Consider the following 26,613-nt stretch of genomic DNA (forward strand, 5'->3'; position numbering starts at 1 on the left):
TCCAGGCCTTGAGCCTTTCTAATGCAAGGTCCTCCCTTTCTCCACTTCTGTGCTTTTCGTTTAATTTCCACAACCCTACAACTACAGATATTAGTATTTCTGATTTTGGCTTTTCTTCAAGCAAAATTCCAGGGTTTCATTTGAAATGACTCAATAAAAGTAAGTTAAAAGCAAATCAGAATTATTTATGGTTTTGGGATTCTCTAACAGGGCCTTGTTTGAGCTTAATTAGATCAGAGTTTTGCAGACCAATGGCCCACAGACAGGTTTATTTGGCCAACCCAGTGTCTGAAAACAATCTTGTTTTGATTGCTAATATTTTTAAAATTGGGATTTTTCACATAAAATTCATATGTGTATATAAAACATTTCACACACACAGGCACACATACTCCAAGTAAAAATAAATATAAAACACTTTGTGCAAAGATATTTTTCTCTTGAAAAACAAGACTATCTGGCAACAATTAGCTGAATCTGTGTAGCAGCTACAACCCCAGAAGGGCAGCTGTTCTTCAGGTCAACATGCTCCTCCCCTCTGCCTGTGGCTTCCTACCTTATTTTCACCCACTGCCGGGGTCAGGCAGGCATCTATGTTCCCCACCTCTGGGGCAGACCTGCAATTCGCTGTGGAGTAAGCCAGACTAGACCTTTACTACCTTGAGAACTCCTATCTACTTCCTCACATGGGGGATTCCCTTCCTTGGGGCACCTAGGGCGCTGTGAATTCCTTAGCCAGATTAACAGGAGTGATGGCAAGGAAGAGTCATGAGTGAGGCAGCACTGATGGGGGATGATCCAGAAAGCACATGCAAACACCATTTAAGCTTTCTCACCCTGGGAATAGCCAGTGACAAATACAAATCCTCTAGTCTCAGTCACACCAGGTTTTGACCTCCAAATCTCTCACTGGAAGTAATTAAGCCACGTAGCAGCAATACTTGGGTCATTCTGGCTGCTGTGTGCTAGAGAGAGCTGTTTAACGTCCATTGATTTCCAACACCCTCCCTCCCCCCCAACCCACTTGCATGTTAGTTCCCCTTCTCCCCATTCTTCTTTATCTCTGTTTATATTCATCCTCTTCTGGTAAACGAGTCTACATGAGGCCAAGGAAGGGGAAAGGGTGGGGTTTGAGACAAAGGGAAAGGAGACCAATAAAATAGTGTTCTGAGAGGGCATCAGGAAAAGGGCGAGCATGGAGTGCACTTTGTGATGGTGCAGCCAACAAAACAGCTCATCTCCTGCCATCATTAGAAAAACAGATGACAGTGGGGCTGGGAGGAGAAGAGTGACTCATGCACTGGGCAGGGGGTAAGGATAGGGAAGAGGAGGCCAGAGAACAGGGAGACAAACAGACAGAGGACTTGGGACTGGGAAGGGATCAAAGGATCTGAGAATTCCCTTCTGCTTCATTGTGTGATCACAAGAGGGTGGGTAGCTGGCAGGTCTTGGAGCTGGCTTCAGTGTTTCCCAGAAGGTTAAACATGGAGCTTCCCCATTTCTCCTCCCCGCCTTGCTGCACCCCAGCACATCCTCTGGATCCCTATTCCAGAACTCCCTAGGCTTCTCCAAGTCCTGTGGTTGCTTGGACAAGGAATGAAACTCCATTCCCTGCCGAGCTGTTACCTTGCTCAGTGGAGCCTTTACCACCCAACTGCCGTTGGTCCTCTCACTTGAGTGGTTCTCCAAGTGTGGTCCCTGGACCAGTGCAATGGGCACCACCATGGAACCTGTCAGAAATGCACACCCCCAGACCCCATATTAGACCTGCTGCATTGCAGGCTCTGGGGCGGGACCCAGGACTCTTTCAGCAAGGCCCCCAGGGGATCCTGGAGATTGCTCAAGTTTGAGAACCACAACTTCAGACAACTGTGGGAGCAGATGAGAAGGCTCCTAGCCTGTGGAGTCCTTAAGGTGAATTTTCCTTTGTCCAGGAATACTTCTAGCCAACATTATTTACATTCTGATTGTTCTACAAAATCAGATTGAAAAGAACAAGATTATGCTTCTGGTCTTTCTGCAAGGGCTAGGAGGAAGAAAAAATCTTAAAGGCCTGGAAAAAAACAGGAAAGGAAAAAGAAGAATCACTAATCATAGGAAAGGAAAATGGTTAGGGAAGGAGAAACAACTCAGAGGAACTACGTAAGAAGAAACGCAGAGAGGGAGAGCAAGAATGAGAAAGAAAGAACGAGAGAGGCATAAACTGGCATGTTCTAGGGGCATCTTGGCAAACACTTAATTCTTTACTGGAAAAAGTCAGCTAAATATATTAGGGGAAACCTAAGAGTGTCAAAGACAGATGGAGGGAAAACAGACCCAGAGGCGAGATAAACCGAAGAGGGCTAGGACGAAGAGAGGAAATTTTGTAAAGTGCAGCACAGAAAGAAATATGAGCTCAAATTAGACACCTTGTTCCCTGCTCTAAAAAGGGTTTTTTGTTTTGTGCTTTCCAGTGCTGAATATAATTCTAAGATCTGCCTTTTAGACACTCCGCCTTAGAAGACAGTGGTGGCCCTCCTCCTCTATTTCTCTCAATGAGCCCAAGCCAGTGAGCCCCTCACCTCACTACCCCAGCCCGTGTCTCACTGTGTGTCATTTTGGTGCCTCTGTGTGTGTCGTATCCCCCTTGCCACAGATTTCACCTTCAGTTCTCCACTGTTCTATGACTCTCACTTTCTTTAGATGACAGCTCTACATTTTTTTTCTAAAAAACAAAACAATGTGTATAAATAATGCCATCTGCTCATTGTCATTTGTGTTCCCATTGTCTCAGCAAGAACATGTGTGTATCACTTGGCTGTGCATCATCCCATACACTAAAGGGTTGCCTGTTCAATACCCAGTCTGGGCACATGCCCAGGTTTTGGGCTGGATCCCAGTGGGGGCATGCAGGAGGCAGCCGATTGATGTTTTCCTCCCACATCCGTGTTTCTCTTTCTCTCTTTCCCTCTCAATTCCTCTCTCTCTAAAAAATAAAATTTTAAAAATATAAAAAAATCAAAACGTGTGTACTAGATATCTGCAACCCAAACTTATTCACACTTAAATTATATTTTTCTCATTGATTCTCGTGTTTGGCCTTGTTGACCTGAACTCCTTATATTTTCCGGGCTCTTGTTTTGTAAGTTGCAAATGGGCAAGGAATGATGACTCGGTTGATTGAAGGTTTTGGAATCAAACAAATGTAGATTCAAGCCCTGGGTCAGTCAAATGGTGTGAGCCTTCGTGTCTTATGGTTATTGGGAAGTGGGGGCAGCAACACTATTTTAAGGAGTTGTGATGAGGTATTCTTGTGATAATGTATATAAAGCATTTAAGTCTCATGACACATCTCTATAATAGATGCTTATAAAGTGGTGGCATTAGTCATGAACTGAAGAAGTACAGCAGAAAGCAGTGGGTGGAGCTGCTGGTGTGGCCTCCACATGTTTAGGTGCAAACTCAGAGGGTGGGAAAGAGAAAACTAGAGAAGGAAGGGAAACAGGCCACAGCCTGGAGCTCTGCTGAGATCCATATTCACAAATCACCTGGAGACACTGCCATATCCAGGCTGTCACCTGGTCAGCTGGTCACCAGATTGTTAGATGAGCAGCTCTACTCACTCCTAGTTGGGGCCTCAATGTTTCTCATTTGGGCTATTGCATTCCTAATTGTTCTTTCTACTCCCAAACCTGTGCCCATTAAAATTACAAACAAGCATACAGAAGTCTGTGTAGAAAACAAATATTTATTCTGTCAAATGCTTGTCCAAGAAAGTGTACTCTTTTCCCATCATGGAGAAAGAAAGGGAGAGGGAGAGGGGGAGGGGGAGAGGGAGGGGGAGGGAGAAAGATTCCTTATTTTGTGGGTATAATTGAAGTGAGTGTTCATCCTATCATGAGCAATATGATACTGTCAGTTCATATAAGTGTTATCCTCTCATCTTCCCTCCCTCTCTTCTTTCCTTCTTTCATACCTTCCTTCATTTCTTCCTTCCTTCTTTCTTCTTCATAAGGTCACATTTAGTTTTTTTCCCAAAGTCCACCATCCTAGGTTCCATTTATACTAAGAGCATCTTGTTCTCTAGAGAATGCAGCTGAAAATAAAGACCACATATATAGCCTCCCTTTGGATAGAAATGATTAGTTTCCTTCCTGAGGGATGATTACATTGAGTGTCCAGTGACCTACATTTTGGCTCTGCTTTTGCTGTGAGCATGTATTTCTTGCAAGTTCTTCCCAGGAGCCTCCAGTTTGGACTACAGTTTCTGATTCTCCCATCAGCCCTTGGCTGGTTCTTATTTGTGCCCTTTCCTTTTCATAAATGAGAGTTTCGGAGGAGGACAGAGGTGGAATGATGTCAGAGGAATTAGGTTCAGATACTGAATTTATACTTGTTAGTTATGTGTAGCCTCTGTCTGGCTTTCAGAACTCCTGTGAGAAGCAAGTGAAATAACTGATGTCAAGGTATTATATAAATTGTCAAATAATATAGTAGTAGTGATATTGCTTAAGGAATAATATAAGTAACTGTGAGGGGACAGGGTCTTATTGAAGCAACATATTAAGAACCAAGAAATAGTTCGCTTATACCCAGTTATGACTATTTATGATTTACTGCAGGTAGCTGTGGTTAGTTGATGTTCTTGAGGCCTCCAGTAAATCTTAAAAATCATTTTAAGGTTTTTTGGGGGGAATTTAAAGTAAGTCTCTTTGAGCATTAGCTGACATTTCTCCTATGAATTCTTATACATACCCTGGCGAATATCTGTTATCTCACTTGTCACACTATTTCAACATTATCTGATAGGTCTGTCCTTCCAACAGTCTGCAAACTCCTGAGTGGCAGGACATGTTTTGTTTACTTCTTTACCCATTTGACAGAATCAGGCCTGATTCTTCAGTGGCACCTGCTTCCAAGCCCCTAAAAGCATGGACAGAGAATTGAAGGTAGAAGTTAGACTTTGAGAGTCTTAAATTGGAAAAGATTGCATCAGTCTTCTGGGAAGTGGTGTGAACAATAAAGATAGGAAGTAAAGGTAAGGAAGAAGTAGAAGAAATGCGAAGTAAAAACCTGCCCTGCATAGAATCGAAAGGCCTTGCCATAGACACAGTGAGGGTGGTGTAATTCAGCACACAGAATGCTGTCCTGGTCTGGAGTCGGGCGTGCACCTCAGTTCCATTCCCTACTACGTGTTTTCTTGGGCAAGTTGGTTGACTTTTCACTTTTCTAAATTTGTTTCCCCAGATTTAAAATGTGATGGATAAAATATATCCTTTAAACTTGTCAGACTCCAGGTTCAGTAAACTGTGAAGACAGAGGCATAAAGTTGTGGTTTGGGGCTGGTGGAGAGGCCACACCTCAGTAAAGTATGGGTCATGCTAATTTTTCAGGGGAACCAGCAAACCTGCTCTTGTTTCTGGGGAATTTTGCCTTCTACATAGATTTTGACCTTGATTATCCCTGCGCCCTTCTCTTAAGGGCCCCTGCTCTGCTTTGGGGCCTTCTTGGTTAGCCTTGATTTCTTAGTTACCTATGGGTTGCATTTGGGAAATCTGTAGGCACTGTCCTAGCTTGGCATCAGTCCATTTGGGTTTTACTACTTCCATCCTGGTAATAGCTGGCAAGAGAAACTCCTATTAAAATATGTGAGTCAGAGCCTGATAAAAAGTGTGCAAGTACCTAAGGTATGAGTGTTTGGTAGACACTAATGGAATGTGTGACAAACTAGTGAAATTCCATTTATCAGTAATTTTGAATAGTTTCTGTTATTCATAGCAAAAGTAGTGCTTTTTTCCCACTATCCTCACAGACATATGTGCATACACTGAGGAGTGAGAGGCCAAGCTGAACTGGAGGAGGATTTGATAAAAGCTTGCTTAAAACTTTTTTACAATTGAAATTCTTATAAGCCCGAAAAGACTGGATTGCTTTTAAATTATAGGTAATTTAAAGAAAAATTATAGCTGATCCTGAATAAACAGCAACATGGCTCTGTTCTAAAAAAGCTCCAATAAGTGTAAGTGGGACCAACAGAAACCCACATAGTTACTTGATTTGTCAGGATTCTCACCATTGATCTGATCCTATTTTCTCATTAAATCTGGCTCCATAGCCATTAGAAAATACACAACAATTGATGGTAACAAAAAATAACATCAAAAGGGATAATAATACCCTTTGGGGAAAAAATCAAAAGAACTGGAATTTTTAAGCCTAAGAAGAGAAGGATAAAGATTAATATAGTATTAATCTTTAGTAAATGTTTTCATGTAGTAAATAGTTTAGAGAAGAGTTAATAGTCACCATCCCCTTTTAAGAACAGAATAGAAAATAATGGGCTTAAAAAACGGAATGAACTGTTTCACATAAATCTGTGTGAGGATATCCTGAAAGTATTAGACTTTTACAGGGTTATAAAGGGACGTGTTTAAATGGCATATTAGTCTTTGGAGCATCTTAAAGGAATATGTATTATGATCTCTCTGACATGGCTAACCATTTTCTGCTGTTTGGTATTCTCTTTCCCTATACATCTAGCATGCAGTGGATTTAAATGCAAACATATTTGTGTTTTCTTAAAGCAACCAGTAGAACTATTTTTATGTAGCGTTACCATAAGAGTTACTACCTTGATAAACATTTGCATAGGAGGGACTTGTGGGTGGAAAGTCTAGGTGAGGAGGCCTTGGGGACAAATTTACTAGTAGCTTAGAGCGGCCACATTTACTTAAATGTGGGTGGGCAGTTAGTGTCGTTATGCATTTAGTAGTTGATAACAGCAGTGCTTCCATCACTAATTCATTCCGCCTGCTATTGCCATTCATTGGATTCTTTCTTCCCTGTTGTCTTGGACCTCTCCCTTTTATTTTCTGTATTTCAGATGGTAGCCCTGTTAGCTGTGTCTGGGACGTGTGCTGCTGCTGCTTCTTTTTAAAAAAAATATATTGTTATTGATTTCAGAGAGGAAGGGAGAGGGAGAGAGAGATAGAAACATCAATGATGAGAGAGAATCATTGATCTGTTGCCACCTGCACCTCCACACTGGGGATCGAGCCTGCAACCCGGGCATGTGCCCTGACTGGGGATTGAACTATGATCTCCTGGTTCATAGGTCGATGCTCAACCACTGAGCCATGCCACTGGGGCTGGGACGCGTGCTTCTTGATCACTCACGGTCATTGCCTGGGTTCACTGCTCAACCTCAATGGGATGTAGGGAGTGGGAGGGGGAATGCAAGTCATAATGGATGTGATGAAGTAGAGATGATGGCATGAAAATCGAGTGATTATAGGGCATCTTTTTCTTGCCCAGAGTTTGAACCAAGAAAAAGTAGAGAGGAAATGGAGTCGGACTAAAGAGTCCCATTATTCTAGGTGATGTGTTTTATTCTGGGTGCAGAATGCCTGCATGCAGATCTCAGTGAGACTGATCAGAGGTGAAGGGGTGGGAGAAGGGGATACCTGAGCAATAGTGATACTTACAGGACTGTGATGATGTGGGGCCCTTTTGGAGAAAGGGCTTCATCTCTTGTTAGGATCTCGAGTCCTTGTTATTTTATAACAAGATGTGAGAAAGAAAGATAGGTAGGTGGGTAGGTAGATAGATAGATAGATAGATAGATAGATAGATAGATAGATAGATAGATAGATAAAGTGTTCTAGCTCGTCATATCTGTGCAGCTCAATTGTAGGTGGCAAAACCCAGTAGCATAACCATAAATTTGAGGATTCTTTATTCTAAAAGGTGAAGTGAAAACATATGTGTGTCTGGGACACTCCATTGTACAATTCCCATGTTCCCTGTGGCAGCTAAACCAGGCTCAGGCCCTCCTGTGGGAAAGCAGGAAGGGGGGTACCTTCTCCAGGGGAAATGCTTCAAGGCCTCAGCGAGTCTGGCCCAGGGAGTTCTCTGAGGCTCAGGACTCCCACGTGAGGGCAGCGATACCTGAGCCTGTGGAGAACCAGGTGGGCGAGGCAGCTGTGGCCCCTGGCCAGACTCTCAGGTCCCACCCAGGACTTTGGGGTCAGAAACCCTGGGGAGAGTGTCTGGCAGCCAGTGTACAGAGCCCACCAGGTGGCTCCGATGCTCCTTCAGGCTTGAGACCTGCCGCCCTAGAGTTTGAGGAAGATGGCACAACAGTGACAGTTGTCAGGGACTTAGAGAACACACCAAGGCTAAGATCCCTCCTCTGATTCCAAACCTCTCTCCTTTCTCTTCCCCTCAGCTGCTGAGGGAAACCTGTTCAGTCATTCTTTCTAGTCTTTTCTCATGGTTGCCTGTAAGATTTATCTCTGTTACTGTGCTTTAGGAATGCCTTTGTATCATTAGTCACAGATTACTACTAGTAAATGCCCAGGACTTGAACTTCAAAGTGTGACCAGATAGAATTGCTACTCATCTTCCAAAAAAACACGTGAGTATGTCTAAGTTCCTTATTAAAAGGAGAAAAATGATTCTGTTTAATGAGGTCTATAGACAGAAACCCCAATGTTCTATTCCAAGTTGATTGCTTGGGTACGATGGGATTGTGAGGTTGTCTAACTTCTCTTGTTTTCCTTTATTTATATCTTGTCATGTAAATACTAGCCAATAATCAAACTTCTCTTTCCATATTTCAGCTGTTTATGAATCAGATATAACAATCATGTCTTCCCTGCCTCTCAGAGGACGGGTCATATGGGCTTACTTTTCTCTTACTGTCTTGCCAAGTTCTTTAATATCTGTGAGTGGAAAGGGGTAATTAAAAAGGGTTTAATCACAGTGGGAAGAGTAACGGCCTAGCAGCCACTAGTGGGGACAGCTGTTCCACTTCTGGTCAGGATAGTGGAGGTCCTTACAAATCTAAATCTCAATACGTGTTGGATGTGTTAAAATTCAGAGAAAATCTGAAAATTAGCTTAAGTTGGAGCTGTCTTTCAGGCCTACCATGTGCCAAATTCCAGTCCCCCGGAGATCTGTTTGCGAACGTCGCTGCCAGTTCTGTGCAGTGTACACCAGACTGAAAATCTGGGCATGTGTGCAGGCTTGTCCAGGGGCCCATTCGGTGCAGGGCCTGACTTCAGATCCTTCAGCTGGAATCTCTGAGAGCCCGGCTCCAAATGTTAATTAGGACGAGGTTTTCATTTTGAAAGCAAAAACCATTGTTTTCTTTCCCCGCTATTTTTCTTTTTTTAATGAAACATTAAAAGCACAACCGTGCAAATTGGAAAACCTCATCTAGATGAACAACATTCGTGAGAATGTATGCTCATCTGAAACTCCCGTGGAGCCACACTGTGACATCCTGGTGGGCTTCCTTCCCACAGGCTGCCTTCTGCTTCATTTGTCTTCTCAGCCTCCTGGGTGGGCCCCTTTCTCACTCTGTTAATTCTCTTTATGACATGGCTTGTCCCTTTCTCTCCTCCCACCGCACCCTTTTTCTGATTTACTCCATGCTTTTCCTTATTTTTCTGTTGTTTTGATTTTTCATGTCTAGCCCAGCCTTGCAGACAATTTAAATACTACTTTCCTGCAAAATTGACATCACAGAAATGCAGCTTTCTTTGACCTGCCTGACCTTCTAGATGCCTCCCAATCATTATGCTGAGGCTATAAAATTCACAGCGAGCAGATATAATCAAGTTATATCTAGAAATAATTCCACCCCTTTCTTCTTTTCATGGGGACTTTGCTCCACTAACATTTCTAACTGCACTTCTAAAATGTGTTTTAGATGCAGTCTGAGCATGACGCAGGTCATTCACTGAGACTGATCTTAAATTCCATGGGACATGGATTAATCTGCCATTTACCATCATGGTCATTTGTATAACGCTTTTATTAAATAATCATATGGACAAGCACTTTCAAAAAGTTCATATAATTTGAATTGTTTCTAATGCATCCTACCAAAATAGATGTTCCTTTAAGTGAAATTATTTTATTAAATAATTGTTTGTTATAATGACTGGACACTAGCAAAATATTGTATTAAATCTCTTACACTTTATTTTTCAAAGTGTATGAAATATATACAGAGATTGACAAAAGTAGATTTACAGTTGTGAGTACATGACAGTTTATTTTTGTATTATTATTTGTTAATATGTTATTTTCTATATAAACAATTGTAAACCTACTTTTGCCCACTCCTGTGTGTATGTTGTATGTTTGTGTATCTATGTTTTGCCTTACCCACCAGTGAAGTGATAATAGAGAAAAGGGTGACACTCACAAAAGATTGCAGTTATTTACAAATCATAGCAAACAGCACGTGTAAGAAAGGGTACACATTTCAACTCCTGGCCAATGAATTTAAATCTCAGCTCCGCTGATATTATTAGCTATATTTTTGCATAATATTTTTAAACTTAATTTTAATTGTATAAAAGTAATATATGAACCCAGTTTTAAAAAATCAGGTAGCACCTCTAGATTTATTTGCAAGACTAGTAGTGCCTGCCCTCTGCTCTCTAAGCTCAGTACAACGAGTGAGATGGGCAGGAACTTCGTGGAAAGTAGTGCCCCTGGAAAGACTTTTGATATGGGTGAGACTTGAATATAGTTACTGGCTGTGGGTAGTAATCTTGTTGAGAGACTAGAGACTCAAAGGCGGTAGAAGAGGGTACAGATACCTTTGGCTCTGAGGCAGGTGGGAAGGTGAGAACGATGACTGGAGATAAGGTCTGTAGGGTAACAAATGGAATTCAGAAGAATTCAAGGACTTCATGCACAGTGGTTTCTCATTTCTCTGTGCTGACTTGTCCATCTCAGTTGCTCAGGACAACATCCTTGGTGTCATCTTCATTCCTCTCATACTCTTGCCCTTCACATCCAATTCATCAGCTAATCCCACTAGCTTGGTCTTTAAAAGGTATCCACAATCCCACCACTTCACCACCTGCTACCTGGATTACCGCGACAGTGTCCTAGCTGGTCTCATGATACCATGTCTACTAGTATTCTCACGGTTTATTCTCAACACAACAGCCAAGGGGGGTCCCCTTAAAATGTAGCTTAAATCTAAGCATCCCTCTGCTAAAGCCATTGGGTAATTTCTCATTTCACTCAAAGCAAAAGTGAAAGTCCTTTCAGTGGCTTACCCCACCCTCCCAAAGTCCCTGTCTGACCTTTTGACCAACAATGACAACTGTCCTTCCTCATTCTCTACCTATCCCCCAATACACAGTGCTGCCTTACACAGTCCTGTTTAAGTTTTTATAGAACTGTTATTTTCTAATCACTAAGTAAGTACTTGTTAGAGTTAATGTCTATTTCTCCCAATGGATGGAACTTTATTTTAGTCACTGTTCTATCTCAAGTCCTTGGGACAATGGTATATTGACTACCACATGGGAAATGCTCAGTAAATACCTCTGAGTGGCTGAATGAGGTAGGATGGTCAGGGCAGCCCCAGATTGCGGAGAGAACTGGCAAGAGGGTAACAGCCTGAAGAAGCAGCTTGATTACTCTGGGGAAAAAGAAATATTTTGCTAAATTGTGAAGAGTAAAAAGATTACCAATAGACCCTGAGTTCCATGACACCGTGAAGAGTTTTTTCTACTGACTGCTTTTTTGTGTCATTGCTGTGGAGTTCAGTGCGCAGTCAGTGTGGCCCAGGGATGGGATTCCGGGCTGGGCAAGGTTGGGACTCCCTGGGTCCCTTCAGCTCTTTGAAGCTCTGAGGAGAGAAAGCTTGGCTCCATCTATTGCCTTTCTTCTTCCTGGTTATGTGACCGTAGTCACAATCACTAACTCCCATGGGAAAATGATATCTCCCTGGGTTGACTTTTAGCTTCTTTTGCTCTCAAATGTGAGTGCATCTGTGAAAGCATTTGTAGACACTGAAATGCTACGCACATGCACAGGATTATCTTCATTATTATCGTTCCTGTGTGAAAAGGCTTCTGAAGTGAGGCCAGCCTGAGGCGGGCGACACACCCTAAGCGCCCCCACCAGTGTTCCCACCAAGGGAGTGGCCAGGACCAGTGCACACAACTGCCACAGGCCAGCGAGGGGCACAGCCTCCGCTCCCCTGTCCACCAGCCTGATTCCTCCCAGGCCTCCAGCTCCAAGCTGGTTTCTGCGGCTCTTCTTGGAAAGGACTCACCTTTCCAAGAGTAGGCACCCAACTGGGCATCAGACCCCTGTTTAAAGGGGCACACAACAGCTCAGATATGAGGTTTGCTGACAATATTCCAGCTCCAGCCCTACACTTGGGGTGACCTTGCTCCACAAGCTCCCCCTTAAGAGAGGATTCCCACTGTCCATAGAAATACAAACCCTCCACCTCATTTGCCCTCTATTTCATTGAACAGAGTAATAAGAATAAGAGAGAAAATGGGCTTTTGAATGCTTAACCAAACTGAATAAAAAAAGAAATAAAAATAAGGCAAAACAGGCAAACAAAAGAAACCTTAGACTGTGCACCTCTTTTATGTACAGACTCATTGCCTCTTCCTTATCTCAGAAGCCCTGCCCAGGAATCCTAATAAGCCTTTTGTTTCCCCAGTGGATTCTCCAGAGCCTTTTCAGTCTTATACATTGTTTCCCTCCTATGTAAGATCAGTAATGAGAACTTGGCAAGAGAAAGATTCAAATGGGTCAGGAGGCGCTTGTGGCTTTTCTCCGGCTTGTTTTCCATAGCCCCTTCGAGCCTGCAGCATACCTCTCAGGACAAAGCTGGCGGCAGATCTAACCCCGGTGAGAGGCCAAGGCCCGAGCAGACTTCCTGCAGCACAGCGCCTGGGTTTCCTTCCACACACATGCACCCACACATGCACACACAGCCGTGCACCCGGATCCTCATCAAGAACAGATGTTGCTGCCCCCTGTGCCAGCCACATGTCCTGCATGGCATTTTCTTCTGCTAAGCTCCTGGCAACCATGTTTTTCTTTTCTTCTCCCCTCCCTTGGCCTCCTACCCTCCCTTCCCTACCCCCTACACCCACCGCATGTACAAATTCCCGCCTGATTCATGCTGGGCCAGCCTCAGATTTTTGTTGTTGTTATTGTTATTGCAAACATTAGATGCTTCCAAGCTGGAAAAAAAAAAAGAAAAGAAAAAAGAAAAAGAAACCACAGCAACCCCCAAAGAAAACATGTTCTAACCCAGGAATGTACAATACTTCATGCATGGGAAGCATCTTCCCACCTCTCCAAGCTTAGCTACAGAATCTAGGGTTCCAAATTCCAACACATGAAAAAACAAACTCATGCAGATTTTTTTTGGGTCTGAGCCTTATACCATTTTTCAAGCTAAAGGCTTGCTGCTCCCCCCAATGGCTATGGTTTGTAGACGCCCCATAGCCTCCTCTCCCAGCTTACACCATGGTTATTAAACCGTGTCACTCCTTCAGGTCTATTTATTCATTTCTTCACTTAAAGTAATATTTTCTGAATGCCTACTGTGTATCAAGATTACAAAAATGAGTAGGAGTTCCCAGCACAGAGTATGCAATTGAGGTAAAAAATTAAATTACTACCCAATGAATATTGATACAAAGATATGACCAAAGTGGCGTGAGAACATGGAGAATTCATCAAATAACTTGCTTTACTCTCGTGGAGAAGATCTTATAGAGGGGTACCATGTGAAGTGGACTTGGAAGGATAAAGAGGAGTATATGGAAAGGCAAAGATGTGATGTGGAAGGAAATGGCAAGATGCAGTCATCAAGTTTTTCTGTAATAACGCTGCCTAACAATCCCCAACTACTAGCGATATCCTTTAATAACAATATTTATTCCTCATATGCATTTGGAGGCTGACTAAAGTAGTTCTTCTGTAGATTGTGGGTTGGGTTCAGGTATGCTCCATGTGCCTGCAAAAGCACGCCAGTGCTTTCCAAACTTCTGGTCCAATGTAGCATCTGCCACACACGCTCACAGTCCACTGGTCAAGGCAGACCACACAGCCAAGTCCAAAGTTTGTAGGAAGGGGAATCACGGTCTGCTGATAGTGAAGTCATCTCAAAGGAAGAGAGAGGAAAAGGAACTGTGGACATAAAATAACATCTGTCAGTTAGCCTTCTTAGACACAAACATCTGCTATATTCAGATTCACCCCACTTCACCCTAAGTCACTCCAAAAGTCTTATCCAGTTGTCACATTAGGCTTGAAATCTGAAATACTGTGATTTATATCAGGTTGCAATGTAGCTTCTCTTAATCTGGAATACTAAAGTTAATCTGGAGTGCTTATATAATCTGGTGTACTAAAATTCCACTTTCTCTGCCTTCCTTCTACCCAGTGGGCAATGTGGAGCCAACTAAGACAAATACAATAAATATTCCCTTTAAGGAGAAAAACGAGAGGCACATAAAAGTCACTGGTCCACAACAATTCTGAAATCCTGCTGAGGAAATTTACAAAACCCCCTACTCTAAGAGTAGGGAGTGCTTCTCATTTAATAGCTTTGGATCAATCCCTGGGTATAGCTTCTAAGTCCATTGTTCTTCATGGCTCTTGGTTCTGCTCTCTTGGAAGTTCTTTCTTTTCCATTATCCTCTTAGGGTCACAAAAAGAGCATCAGAGACTATCTCCCTCTTGGAAGCTAAGTAATTTTCTCAGCCTGCTTTCTCCTGGTAATACAGGGGACCAGAACTCTTCCTATAGGAAGTCCATTTTCATCTAAGCTGATGATAACTTTTGGCAGTTCAACTCTCACAAGCTTTATTTATTTATCTATTTATTTAACTTCAGTCAAATTCATGTTACAAGGGCTGTCCTCACATGTCTTTTCAAGATCTGCCTGTCTCTCTCCCCCTTCCTCCTCCTCCTCCTCCTCGTTGTCGTCGTCGTCGTCGTTGTCCTCCTCCTCCTCCTCCTCCTCCTCCTCCTCCTCTTCTTCCTCCTCCTCCTTCTTCTTCTTCTTCTTCTTCTTCTTCTCTCTCTCTCTCTCTCTCTCTCTCTCTCTCTCTCTCTCTCTCTCTCTCTCTCGTTAATTATAGGTATTCTGCATTTATGAGGCGGCTCCAGGACAAAGTCCTTAGTCTCTTTGCTGAGTCACTTTGTTCAGCTGCAAGGTTCCCCCGGTGCCATTTTAATTTTGTTAGAAGTCTTAACAAATCATGTAATGGTCCACCCCTTGATTTGGTCTTTGCCTGCAATTAGGTCTTACCTTCAGTCTTAGAAGGCCTTTCCAATACATAGCATTTGTCAGTGTTATCTTTTGCTGGCTGGTTGGGGATGAGGAATAGCCTTGTGTTTCGGCTTCGCAAGTCCTGGGATTCCTAGTGCTCAGATTCCCTGCCGGTTCTGCTGGCAAAGCAGCAGCCTTTTCTGTGCTCCCCTCTTTATCAAGTGAAGGTAGTAACCACCAGCTCACCCCAGTAAATTCTTCTTTAAATCTCTTTACCCAAAGCCAATAGGCCGTTAAGTAAATTTTCTGACCTGCAAGTTGTAACAGTTCACATGGTAAGTGTCCTCACAACTACAGGAAACATTTAATCAGATGTCTTGGCACTGCATAAAGAGCTATTTCAATTTTACAGCTTCCCAAAACAATTCCCTTGCTTCCTGATACACCATGCTAATACCAGTGTTTTAGGTGTTTATTATGGCAGCACCCCACTTCTGATACCAATTTCTGTACTACTCAAGTGTTGCCATGATACTGTCATAGAGCAAACAACCCACACCACCGGTGGCAAATCACAGAAATATTACTGGTCTGCTTAGTGAAACAGATCTGGGGACATGAACAAGTGTGGCATGATTTTGAGGTTAAGAGCTAAGCTGGGGGTAGATCACTCAGGCTCTTATGTGCCAAGCTAACGAGTTTGGACTTTATTCTGTAGCCAGTATTGATCCAATGGAGGCTTATAAATAGACTGAATTAATCAGAGTAGACTGTGGTCACAAATTAACCCTGAAAACTCAGTGACTTAACATGAGAGAGGATGGATTTCTCCCTCACAAAAACATCTGGGGTCTCTAGAGTGCCCATCCATCTGGTCCATCTTATTCCTCTTGTCTTTTCAAGATGTGGTCTCCATGGTTACCTCCAAAGATGCAGAGACAACAGAGAGAGAGAAAGGCCAGTAACCCTTGAGTCCCTTGGACCAGAAATAATACATCCTTCCTGCTTGCCTTCCCATTTACCAGAACATGGTCACATGGCCTCAAGCCACTTCAGTGAGTCAGGGGAACACAGAGATACCAGGTGAGCAGTAAATACCCATGTCACAGAGAAAAGATGATAAGACTTACATTTTAGGAAGAAAATCATGGTGGCAAATTTGGGCTGTGAAAGTCCTTATCATCTCTCACCTGAACTTTATCAAGTAACTGAACTGAGGAAGTGGAAAGAGAAGAGATAGAAGAGGCTCAGTGCAAAACTTTCTGCAGTAGAATGGTGAATATTTGGATGTTGGTTGTGATGACAAGAGAGGAGGTGAAGATGAAGTTAACTGGGTTGGAGGGGGGAATGGATGATACTGTGGGCTTCCGTCTCAGAAATATCTCAGTTTGCTGTGAGATACGCTCAGCTGACAATTTATCAGCAATGAGAAGAGCTTGCTCTTATCTGTGCAGTTAGAAGTGTGTGCTGTTTGTGTTTGTGTTTTGTTGGTGTACATATTTTGAATGTCCAGTTAAAACAGTGTCTAGAGGTCAGGAGGCATATTTAATTCTGTATTTATACCCATCCCCCATAATCTAGTTTAATATTAAACATTTATAAATAGTTCATTAATATTCACATTTGGCTAAGTGATGCTCATTTTATTCTTTTCTTTTGGCTGCTCCTGGTATATTATTTGAAAAACGTATTATGCATCGAATATGACATTTTGGGGTTCAGAAGTAGTTACTATTTTATTTTTTAATGAGAGAAACCAAGTAGTAAATTGAATATGCATTATCCAGATGTGAAAGATCCCGAACAAAGAGGAGAAATCCCTTCCCCAATGTCCTCTCCCTTGTGTGCCGGTTTGGAAGTTTAAAATGCTTAAGTTTAATTTTCACCTCTATTGCTCATTCCCCAAGTGTCCTTGGGCCATGGCCCTTGGTCTCATTTTCCCCATCAGTGGAATATGGATAATCATATTAACCTGCCTCACCAGGCGATGTGAGCACTAATTAAAAACGAGATTAGATTCAACTGAAGTCTTTCTAATGGGAGGCATATGAAATGTGGTGGTGCATGTCTGCAGAGCTGTGAGGTTTCCGGGAATGGTCTAGCCTTGGAACCACTTCTGCTCCTGATAATACTTCAGCCGAGTCGATAGTGCCTGCAGCCTGCCTGGCTTGCTGGTCGTGCTCACCTGTCCTGGTTTCATGCCTGTGTGCCCATCCAGAATTGCCAATAACCGAATAGCAAAAGCTGGTGATCTTTTTACTTCTTTGGGCTCCATGCTTCCTGCTTGTCCACCTTCTTACCTCCTTTCACAATCCCTCTTTTCAGACAGGATCTCTGAGAATTCTTTGGGTTGACAAGTCAGCAAAAATAACTAAATTAATAAGTTCACCGAATAAGGCGTGTGTTAGACAGTGTAGCCTGCTATTACTAAATACCATAGACTGAGTGGCTTCGACAGCAGACATTTATTCCTCTCAGTTGCGGAGACTGGGAAGTCCCAGATCAAGGTGTGGGTAGATTTTGTTTCCTGGTGAGGACTCTCTTCCTAGTGTGCAGATGGCCACCTTCTCACTGTGTCTTCACAAGACAGAGAGAGAGGGGAAGTTCTGGTGTCTCTTCTTAGAAAGGCATTAATCCCATCATGAGGCTCTACCCTCATGAAATCCTCTAATTACCTCCTAAGGGCCCCTCCTCTAAATACTAACATTTTGGGAGTTGGGGTTTCAATGTATGCATTTGGGAGCAACACCATTCAGTCGTAGCAACATGTGTTTTGCTTTGCTTATGCTCACTTTACTGGGCGGGAAATATCCTGATACACAGAGCTGGGTTTCTCAATTTTGTTTAATGAGTGGCTACCTCGACTATGTGATTTTGGAGGTGCTGCCCTTATTTATCCACCAAATACTGGTCTGTCCTATGTGGCTCACAAAATCCCCAACTTTCCACAATTAAAGTCACTTTTTTGCCTTAATATTTATCTTTTATTTAGTTGCAGATACATATTTTTCATTGACCCCTCAGTATGTCAGCTGCTTTCCTGAAGGGCAAGAGAATGCAGATGCTATGGAAGGATAGATACATTGCTTAGGGGTGTGGTCAGAGGGAGCAGAGTCCAGCATGGGGGTGGGAATGATGGGAAAAATAAAAAGGAGACCAGGAACTAAGGACAGACTTTGACACAGCATTGCTGCTATAGCTCACTCTCAATACTGGAATAGAAGAGAGGTGATTGGTATTTCAGAGAACTTTGCTTGGCTATTTTGCCTGCTTAAGGCATGCTATATACAGTCATTCTGTCCCCATAGCTGGTAAACGGTGAGATCCTTGGGATTTCTGGTCTTAGTTATGAGAGAGGAAGAATGACTAGGGAGGGCTACTTCTAGGAGGGCTACTGTCAATCTTCCCCAACAGGGAGCCATCAGTACCCAAGTATTCAGGCTCAGTACACTCAGAAAACAAGGGAATTTCTCCTGGTCTCATAGTATACTTAATAACTTTATTGAGTGTTCATTGTGTGCCAGGTGCCTACTACAAGGAATTATTCTCATTATTATCATTCCCGTTTTACTGATGAGGCAACTGAGGGGCTGCTTTTATGTCCAAATGTGGGACTAGGGTATGAACCCAGGCGGTCTGAGTCCAGAGTCCTTGCGCTGAAACTGGTAGGAAGATTAAAAACAACTAAACAACACATAAACTAGGAATGCAGGGCTTTTAGAAAACTCAGTGGAGAGATGACCAGGAGATGCTGGCCACCTTTTAGGACACCTCCCTGGGCTTTGCCAGTTTTAAGCCAGAGCAAGAGGAGAAAGAGGAGGCGTGCCCATGAACCCTGCTCCACCAGGATTGGAAACCGAGGAGATGAGACCAGGGAACATGTTGTGAAACAGATGCAGCCGCTCAGTGGATGAGTGAGTAAGATACACAGACAAGCATCCCGTAGATAAAGGGAATGTAAACGAGACACTTGCACGGAGAATGGGTTCCATATGGATGCAAGTGAGACTGGATGGATTGACCAATTAACAGAACACAGAACAGCCTGGCTGACAACCCAGGATGGTGTGACAGGTTGAGGATGAGAACCGCAATAATCAGCCCCACAACTGGCGCTGTTCATAGACGCAGGCACTGAACATCAGACCGAGGCTAAAAGCAACAAGACCGTTGGCAAGAGAATCTTCTAGAATAAACATGACACCTCCCTCCTGCCATTCTTCAACTCAGCTGGTGCTGGAAGTGACCGGGGGGTGATAAAATAGTCATGTCTAAGTTGTGGGGAAAGCCTGGCAGACATCAGACAGGAGCGAAAATGTGCGGACCTTCGAGCCTGTGTTTATGTGGAAAAGGCGAATGTGTACAGCGTCTCCCTGTGAGGTAGGGCAGCGTCTGCTGACGGCTTGGGCTCTGTTGCCCGTGACCCAGTCCTTAGGTTTCGGAAGGATTCTTTCTAGCTATTTTTTTAATGAAACAATTTTTTGAGAAAAGCCAACTGTCATAGACAGACTTTCATCTCCATCGGTCTTCTACCCAAATATGACCATTCACCAAGTCCCGATCGTTTTCCTTCACAATCCCCCTCCTGTCTGCTTTTTCCTTTTCTATATTACAACCAGCCAGTTCTGTTCTTCTTGGTTCAGACCTGCTTGAAGTCATCTTCCTCCCTTTCTCTCTTAAACATGCCTCACTGTTCCCAGATCTAACCTTTGAAGATCAGCTTTTATTATCTTCTGCTCAAAAACAAAAAAAACAACCACCATCAAAACAACAACCTTCCATTGCTCCCCATTGTCTCTGGGACAAGGACTAGATTCCTCTGGTCTGGATGGAGATTTTGACCTAGTTCCAAACTTGGCCCATTAATCCTCAAGGCAGAAAACCACAGGTATATCTTCTCTTTTGCATCTGAAATCTTGGTTTGGATGTGCCCTCTTGCTGGGAATTTTCTCCCCACTTCTCTGCCCAAATCCTGTCCACCCTCACAGATGAAGCCTAATCGCACATACGTCATAAAGCCTTCTGAACTGTCCCAGCCCCTTTCCTAGTCTGACCTCCTGTAGCTCTTAGCGGTGCCATCTATTACGTTGGGAATGAGTTCTCGTTGGCCTGTGGTTTCTGCCCTGTTGTCTCAGACACTGTTCAGATGCTGCCTTATTTGGTGCTGATGCTGCCAGAGCCTCTTTGAGGTACCTTTCCTCTGTCTTGTCCCCTGGCCTCCCCAGGTATCTGGGGAGACAGACCTTGTCACGTGCAGAGCCTACGGTGCTGCCTTGTACAGGGGTCACATTAACTTCGGGTTCATCGGAGACCCCAGGGTTCCAGCACCAGCCCATGCCGGGCCCGTGGGATTGTCTTAAAGTTAAGTATCCTCCATGGTACATCTCTCATGGCTGTCTGTGACACTGACTTTCCACAGACGGAAAGTGGCTGCGTCATGCTCATAGTTTTAAGGCGAGTTTGGACCAGGTGCACAGGACTGAGAACTGGAGATAATGCTGAAGGCATCTAACCATCCATGTCAGGGTGGTCACAGCGCAGGCCTGGGCATTGGACGGTGGCTCTACATCTTTTCTTCAGGCAGATTCTGTAACAGCTTTGGGACTTGGTTTTTCTCGTCTGTAAAATGGGCGTGATAATAAAACTTACCTCCCTGGGTTATTGTGAGTTATATCCCATGAACACTTGTGAAAACTCGAAGCAGTGTAGATGCAGCTCTACCCCAAGGTGAAACCTCTCGGTAAAGAGCTGGGTGTGGTATCAGAACAGCGAAAGGCTTTGTGAACCACTGATTTCCTAAAACAGCTCTTCCCACTCTAGGAGTCTTTCTCCTGGAAATTTCTCTGTGTGTCCTTGATTGCTGAGGAAGAAAACGAGGTAGGGGTAGGGGTGAAAGGAGGAAAGAGGGAAAGAATGAGAGAGAATCGGGTTGGGGAAAAATAGGCGGCTCAGCAAACAGCAGGAGGGCCAAGAAAAATATTTAATCCAAACAATGAATATTGTCATTTCCTCCCACAGTCTGCATTCCCAGTCATCTTCCACGGGCAGGCCTGGGAGCCAAGACATGCCGAGCTGCTTGGCATGAGTGTGTGTATGGCGGGGGTGCGGGGTGGCAGTGAGCACGTGTGGCGGGGCTGCTCAGGCCTGCCTCAACCTCCTTTGGGCTGGCCAGGGAACCTGGAGACAGAGACAGAGGGAAGTAGAGGCTGGGTGCCCAGCCCACCTGGAGCCACGGGCTTCTCCTCCCTTCCTCGTAGTGGCGGGTTTTGCACCTCTGACTCCTGCTTCCTCATGCCTGCGTCTCCTCCCCCTCCCAGAGCTGTGTGAGCTTGGGGACAGCACGTGCAGCCTGATACTCCTGTCAAGTGGGGCGTGGGCCTGGCAGAGGCCCGGAGAGGAGGACCTGGGTGAGCGACCCCCTGCAGAGGGGCTGGCGGCCAGGCAGCAGGTCCCACCTGCTCACAAGGTGCCGGTGGCTCAGTTTCATTTTCCTGCATCTTTACGCTGGGTTCTCAAAGAGTCTGCGTTAGCGAGCCTGTACCTGTAAGGTCACGCTAAGCTATTAGCAGGTGACATTTTAGAGAGAGTAATGCATAGTGAGAACAGATACCTGGGGAGGCCAGGGGACAAGACAGTGGAAAGGTACCTTATCTTGGAGGAAAGGCAGGAGGAGTGGAAAGCAAGAAATATTCTACCTCCTTCATCTATAAAGTCAACTGGGGGCCCACAAGTCTCACCAAATACTCATTAGGCATCTACTGTGTCGTGTCAGGTACTACGCCTCTATGGGGGCCTTATTGCCGAGGGAAGCGAATAGGAAGAGGGAGGGAACAAAGAGGAAGTGCCTCTGATCCCATGGCCCCTGCTGAGTTCAAGCTCTGGTGTTCAAAGTTTCTACCTCTGACCTTGAAATGCAGTAGGCTGGCTCCAGTTAGCTGGCGAGAGGGCAGAAGATTCCGGTAACAAGCAGCAGTTAATCCATTCCTTTTTGAAAGAAGCCAAATGCCATGCGGCAAGACTGTGTTGGGAGAGCTTGCAGGCCACCTGTGCCATTCCTGCCATGAAAACAAGAACAAAACCAGGAGGATTAACAGCTCCCCAGTTCTGCAATGGAGAGTATGACATCTGAGAGGAGGTCATTATTGTTGGGAGCCAGCACCAGGCCACAGGGGGGACTGCTGCCAAGGTCACCAGACGGCATCTTGGGAAGCTTTGTTCCCACCTTCTGTGGTTCCAGAAGGAGGCAGGTTGGTGCTGCCGTGAAATCAGAGTTTGACAGCAAAGGGATGGGAATCTCCGGCTTTGTAAAATCTGGCTAAGCCGACCACGCGGGGTCAACTGCTCCAGAGAAAAGGGGAATCAGGAGGAGAAAAAAAAGAGTTCTGAGGTTTTTGTTTGTTTAGGACCCAGAGTTGGAGTTTGATGCTCCAGGGCCAGGCAGTGACCTTGAGAGTGATTGTGGAGACTTGCCGAAAAAGTAAAGGGTTTCAGGGAGTGTAGCACTGGGTCCTTCACAGTCTTGTGCAGTTTTGGTAAAAGTGTGTGTGTGTGTGGGGGGGGGGGCGGGTATAAGAGCAAGGGCACAGAGCGTGGTACCCTAGGTGACGCCTCTGGGTAACACTCTGACCCATAGCAGTGACTGGTGACAGTGGCGTTCTCAATGGCACAGCTCACAGATGTGCAGGAGGGCTGTGTCCTTGGTTTCTAAGCCCCCAAGGGAGCGTGACAAGGGCCCACGGAGGGGTGTTCTCTTCTCCTGGCTTTCACTCTGAGAAGCAGGGCTCTTGCGTTGAGCTGATCTTTTTAGGATAAATGCAGCCTCACGTGAGCATCCTCTGCCTCGTCTTCACCCTTGGGGATCTGACCCCCTCCCCCCCACCCCGCCTTTGGGGAGGATGAGCAGGTCTGGGGCCACATTGGGTCAAGAGGAGAGGCTGCAGGGGGAAGCAGGTTGGGTGTGTGTGTGAGTCAGGTGGGACGTCTGCTCTGCAGGTCTTTATTTGCAGCCAAATGAAAGGGGCTGCTGGGAGGTTGCTCTTGGCTGGAGAGCGAGTCCCAGCCAGCCTCTCACCTTCCTGTTTTCCCCGAGCACGAAAGGGCAGAGGTGTCAGTGACAGCTGGGGGTTTTCAGAGGCTAAGACACCCACGTCTCCACGGTGGTTTGAGGAGAGACGCAGGTGCCAGGAGCCAGCCAGGCCTTTCCCACTGTTTTCCTAAGTCCCAGGTCATTTCCCTCGTCCCCTGACACGCCTCCGTGACTCAGATGGGCACCTTTCTGGTGAAATGAATGGGGCAGGAGGCTCGCAGGGACAGGAGCTTCCACGGCTTTGACTCTGAATGCTGTTGGCGGAATCCTGATGTTTTTCTGACCAGAGTGTCTATGGAGGGAACTCCGACACCCGCCCACAATTGCAAAAGCACAGGCCATGTTCCTGGCACCTTCATGAAACGGGGGTTCATTGAATGCTTACTGTGGGCTGAGTGTTTAACCTCCATTTGCTCATTTATTCCTTGAAACAACCCTACAAAGTGGGTATTCTGCTCATCCACAGGTGAGGGCGCTGCTGCCTAACGGGCGGTGAGGGACGCCCCAACCTGGGCCTAGGTTTACCTAACACCACCCCCCATGCTCTCCGTCACTATGCTAAGCAGCCTGACCGTTTTCCAGAGCTATTCAACTCGGCACCTTGAAGCAGATGAAAATAGTGCGGGTGAAAGAAGTCCTCTGACCTTACTGTGTTTGCTTTTATTTGTTTGATCTCAATTCATTCCAGCTGTTTCTCCTGGGAGAGAGAGATTAGTGTTTGCACCATTTTCCGATGTCTAGTCTGAGACTGTGCTTGGTTTTGGTGGCAGATAAGATAAGCTGGTTATCATCAGACTTCTCTATAAAGGCATACACATGCTTTTCTTCTTCTGGTGGTCTGGTGGCTTCCACAGGCAGAGGGTGAAGCTCACATGGACCAGTAAAGCACAATAGACCATCAGACTAGACCCCACGTCTCAGCGCCACCACACAAGGCTGCTTCCCTCTGCCAATGCACCAGAATATGTACCTTCATTCCCTCTCTCCAGCCTGGGCAGCGTTGCCATCTGACTGTGCCATGCATGTCAGCCCTCACAGCAGGGTCTTCTTCTCCCAGCACTAACAGAGTCACGCAGAAGTGCCCCACCCTGCAGAGGTCCCACACCTAGTTCCCTATTCCTGGTGGCTATTAACACCCAGCCACCTGATGACAGGTATCTGCAGACATCCCGGTATAGCCGTAGTTCCACTGCCTTGTCTTCTCTGGTTTTCAGCTGCTTCTTGTTTTTGTCCCCGGGTGCTTTACCTTCCCTCATTATCCCAGCTGCACAACTGAGAGGATAGTGTTAAATTCAATCCAACATGTTGGGGTTCTTTATAAACGGAGAACTTTTAGATGGTAGATTCTACTATCTCTTCCCACTCAGAAATGAGCATACACCAATACTACACCTGGTAAGATTTTATATATATATATATATATATATATATATATATAATGTTCTATCTCAAATCCAGTGTTTGACTCTAGTATCTAGGTTTATACTGAGAAAAAAAAAGAAAAGGACATGTGCCCTTGCCAGCTGGACCTGTCTCTGAGTTATGTGATTTTTATAAAGCAGCTGGCCTACTAAGCTTTCTAGAGCCAAGGCATCATGAAAAGGAGGGCCTGGCCATTAAGTATGCATAGGAAATGTAGGTAGCCACCATCATATTGGTTTATTGGTTGAGAGCCTACTGTGTGTTGGCATTGAACTAGTCTCTGGGACTAAGAAGAAATTAGGCGCCGGGCCCTTGATTCAGAGGGTTGAGTTCTACAAGGCGGGTATGCATAAAAGGTACCGGAGTAACCCAGAGGCAGGGAGAGTGCTCTATGTCGGGAAGCAGGGAAGGGTTTCCAGAGGAGGCTGTATGGAAGGGGCTGTTCCTGCTCAGTCCATCTCAGGGTAGCTGTCTGTTCTAGTTTTACATTTTCCAAGAAGACTATCGCAAACCCACCAACATGAGCTCATTGGCACCTTCCACCCCAAGAGGTTCACCCGGGAGGAGTGGCAGGACTTCGTTTCCGCTTTCCTCAGATGCCTGCAGCGAGCAGAGACACTCCTGGTTGTAGCATTCTGGGGCTAGAAACAAACCTTTCTGCATTGCAGGCATCTGCTGACAGGAGGGGACTGTGGTGCTGCTTCCATGGGGGCTGGAGGGAGAGGGGGAAGTCAGCCTCTCGGCCAGTGTGGGCCAACCCAGCCCCAAGATGAGAAGGAGCCCCAGTGCCAGGGAGCTTGCTGGGGGTAAACTTGGACTCACCACTGAGAAAATTGGAAGTGAAGTTGTGGGGGTCCAGGGGAATTGAGATTATATACCTATGACCTTTTCTCGCTTTCTGTGTTGGATGTCTGGCGTTACTTCATGTTAATGCCTTTGCACCTAATTCCTTGTTATAGATGTGCCAAGGGAATTTACCTCACCCTGCATTCCCAATCAATAAAAGACTAATGAAATTATCAAATCATGGAGCCTGGTCTTGTAGAAAGAGAATCAGGTCAAGAATCAAGACATTTGGGCTCAGTTCCCAGGGCTACCACTAACTGGCCTTGCCAGCAGGACATGTCCCCCTTTTAAGGCTCCATGTCATCATTAGTAAAATGGGAATTGTGTGCCTAAATGGTCTTCAAGGCTCCATTAAGCCTTAGAATTTCCTGTGTCTATGGTCCGTAAACAACAAAACAAGCGAAGAGCATTGTGGTTGTCAAGGGTCCCTGAGTGGCCTCAAACACTTCCCAAGCTTTGGCCCTGAGATGCTGAGTGCCTTGTCATGGAGCTCAGGCAGTGTGGACACGGTAGGCAGATCCACGCAGCAAAAGGAGAGTGAGAATCAGGACAGAGGTCACCATTCAAGGGAAGGGTCAGAGGAAAAGAGAATTAGCACACAGAGAAAAGTAGTATGCTTTCACACAGAGCTTGTATCTGCAACAGGGGCCCCCTTGGGCACAGCCTCAGAGCTGCCCTGGACAGTGGGCCTGGTGCAGCCCAATCAATGTGAGGAAATGGGCATGGGGCTGATTTGTCATTCACATCACTAGAGGGTTTTGGTGGGAGTTGGTGCAGTGTTAGGCCTCAGGCAAAAACTTGATCACATCTTCTCCTGGTCCACAACCCTCCTCAAGATGCTTAATCAGGATTCTGCCCATGCCTTCCCTAAGGGATACAGTCACTACTGGCTGAGAGCCCAGCCTGTCGGTTAGAAGATCTGAAGTCTAAACTAACCTTTTTAACACATACATGTGGCCTGACTTCTGCTGCAAGCTGTAGGAGAAAAATGTCCTTAGTCTGATTCAGGTCATAGAGGTATTATCAGCCAGCCAGTCAGTTGGTGGAACTCTTTCCGGGGCAGGCCCTGTGCTAGGCAGTCTGGGACCACCCATCTCTCTGTGTTCTTCTTCGTCCCCTGACAGTTTTCTCAGGCTCCTCTTCCTTTCTCATCCAGTCCTGTGTATCCTCCGCAAGGGCTACTGCAGAGCCAGCCCCTGAGAGCTCATGCCAGCAC

At 45.2% G+C, this 26,613-nt stretch overlaps 1 protein-coding gene across 1 annotated transcript in view; it reads left to right on the top strand.

The window, feature by feature from the left end:
- The window catches only part of PAPPA2 (pappalysin 2), a 212,625-nt gene that overhangs the window by 179,892 nt on the left and 6,120 nt on the right, over window positions 1-26,613 (top strand). The window lies entirely within an intron of this gene.

The sequence above is a fragment of the Eptesicus fuscus genome, chromosome 22, assembly GCF_027574615.1.
Source record: "Eptesicus fuscus isolate TK198812 chromosome 22, DD_ASM_mEF_20220401, whole genome shotgun sequence".
NCBI classification, from domain to species: Eukaryota; Metazoa; Chordata; class Mammalia; order Chiroptera; family Vespertilionidae; genus Eptesicus; species Eptesicus fuscus.